The sequence below is a fragment of the Lontra canadensis genome, unplaced genomic scaffold (genome assembly GCF_010015895.1).
Source record: "Lontra canadensis isolate GAN:19392208 unplaced genomic scaffold, GSC_riverotter_1.0 scaffold182, whole genome shotgun sequence".
Taxonomy (NCBI): domain Eukaryota; kingdom Metazoa; phylum Chordata; class Mammalia; order Carnivora; family Mustelidae; genus Lontra; species Lontra canadensis.
In genome coordinates this window covers 416,996-419,946 of record NW_022631176.1, presented here as the reverse complement: position 1 = coordinate 419,946, position 2,951 = coordinate 416,996, and positions in this window count along the sequence as shown.

Sequence of the window (2,951 nt, the reverse complement as noted above, 5' to 3'; positions counted from 1 at the left end):
GTAAGCTGGAAACTATACGGCCCACATCAGACAGTAGCCGCGACCTGGTGTCAGGTTCTGGCCCCCAGAGAAGACAGGTGTGCTTTCATCTGATGCTGCCTAACAAGTCTGCCCTGAACTTACTGGTTTAAAATAACAAGTATCTCATTTGTTCACGATTCTGCCATCCGGGCTGAGGCTCAGCTGGGCAGTTTCTGGGGGTCTTGCTGCTGGTGACTCGTGTGGCTTCCTTCAGCGGGGAGGTTGGCTGGGGTCATGGGGAACTCCTCTCCACATAGTTGCAGACTCTTCTTCGACATGTGGTCGCTCCAGCAAGGTGCCTGGACTTTTTATGTGGGGGTTCAGGGCTTCCAAGGCACAAAAGTAGAAGCTACCAGCCCTTGCTAGGGTTCAGGTTCAGACCTGACCGAGGGATACTCCACCGCATTCTCTCCACCTAAGCAAGTTGTAAGCCCACAGCGTTTTGTGGTTTTTTTTTAAGATTTTATTTAATTATTTGTGAGAGAGAAAGAGAATGAGGAGAGAGGTCAGAGGGAGTAGTAGACACCCCACCAAGCAGGGAGCCCGATGTGGCACTCGATCCCAGGATTTGAGGGTCACAACCCGAGCCGAAGGCAGTCACTTAATCAACTAAGCCATCCAAGTGCCTATCCACAGCAGTTTTGGTTTTTTTTTAAGATTTTATTTATTTGACAGGTCACAAGTAGGCAGAGAGGCAGGCAGAGAGAGAGAAGGAAGCAGGCTCCCCGCTGAGCAGAGAGCCCGACGCGGGACTTGATCCCAGGACCCTGGGACCATGACCTGAGCTGAAGGCAGAGGCTTTAACCACTGAGCCACCCAGCGCCCCTCCACAGCAGTTCTTAATCCCTGCCACATTCTCTTCACCAAAGCAAGTCATAAGCCCAGAGCAGTTTTTAAAAACACTGCAACCAAACCGAAACATTTCTTCCCGCAGGACTGATTTTGCGACTTCCTAGTGTCAGAGACAGCAGGGTATACCCGACTTCCCACCCCAGGACCAGGAACTGCTCACAGTGCCTCCGTAACTGCCATACCCACGTCGTTCCATTAGCTCTACACTCCTCAGCTGAGATAACCCGGCTGAGTTAGTCTGGGGTCCTCCAAGATGGCCCGTCTGCACTGAACAGAGCTTCATACTAAATCATCATGTGAACCAACAAATCGCTTCACTTTTACGCCGTTTACTCTGCACTTTCCCGGACAGTGTCAGTTTCATCAGTCTTTTAACAAATACCTGTGGAGGTTCTGTCTCATGTTCCAGCCAGAACGTGCAAGAAGCACTGCGTTGTACCAGGGATTGAGAAAAACCCTTTATTTGAGACTGAGCTCTACTGCCTACCAGGTGTGAGATCTTACGGGGTTTGCCTTTCTTCAGTTAAATTAGGAAACCAATGTATGCTTTAAACATCAGGGGAGTCTCAAAAAAAGTACCATTTAAAATTCAACAAATATTCACTGATTCAAATCCACATGTATTTCCTGTTGGCGGGGGTTGTGCTAGATTATGGGCACACAGTAACGGACAAACAAAATCACACTCTCCCAGGTCTGAAGACAGACATTAAGTCATTTCACAAAACATAGGATCATAAATGAACGTGGTGCTGTGACGAAATCGTGTAGGCACCCTAATGACACAGGAAAAGCTTCCCCCCTGTTCTGGGAGGATCAACTAAGCTAACAGCGAGGATGATCTGCGCGTTAATGGACTGGGAGGGAAGGTCCTATTCGGGCATTCCGTGAGTCCCTCTTTAAATACCTATCAAGTACCTACTGCGCGCTGTGTTGCCACCACCAGGTGGGGATCGGTCTCCGGGTCACTCATTTAGGAAAACAAACAGGAGAATGCGTGCTACTTCAAGGAAGGACGTCTTACCTACCTGGCAAGCCGACTCCTCAGGTCACGGCTGGCCTCGAGGACCGAGGAGGGAAGAAGCAATGGTTTCGCGGTAGCCCCAGCATTCCGATGCGGGTCCCACCGCTGGAAGCCACGCTCCGGCCATTTCTCAGGGACACACTCACTCCACCACGTGCCGGTCACTGTCGCAGGTGCTATGGGCGCGATGAAGACGACGACACGTTAGAACCCTGCCACAGTGCAGCTAGTACCTGTGCGGACCAGGACAAGCCGGGGAGGGGGCGAAGGGGGACACCCCCGAAAACTGTGGCAGGTGCTACGGAGAGACGGAGAGGGCACCGGGATGGGGGCGGGTGCACTTCAGACGGGACGGCCGCGACAGGCTCACAGGGAGCGACACCTGAGCTGAGGGGCGAAGGGCAGCGGGAAGCCGTCCCTGTGACAAGGACACGGGCTCTGAGCCTGGCTTCTGGGACAGCGGTCCTTGGTAGGGACCCCCGGGAAACCCTGCAGTGTGGCCGCCAGCCCGGGAGGCGGGCGTGGAGCCGGCAACCGGCGGACAGCGGAACCTAGGGGTGCCGCTCACCGTCCCGGCGCGCACGGGGTAGCCGGCCACACGGAACTCAGCCCCGACAGTCAGCGCCGCGCCTGCAGACACCCCGTCCGGGGCGCGGAGGAAGCCGGGGGCAGGCGCCAGCTTCGCAAAGCAGCCTGGAGCGCGGGCACAGTCCGGGGCCACCATAACGGTCTACGTTTCCGTAACCGAGGGCTGACGACTTGGCCGTGCCAGGCGACACTCTACTTTTTAAAAACTCTGCGGGTGGGGACGCCGGGACTCTGACGCGCCACGCACGCCGGAAGCGGGAGCCCACCGGAACCGGAAGTCACCGGCGGCCGCTGCCAATAAGGGTACTGAGACGGGGGCGGGCCGAGGCGTGGCAGGACGGGTTTCGCGAGAAGGGCCGTAGCCAATAGGGACGCCGCGGGGGCGGGCCGAGGCGTGGCCGGGCGGGTCTCGCGAGAAAGGCGGCGGCGGCCAGGGCGGCTGCGGCGCGGAGCGGCGGGCCGAGCG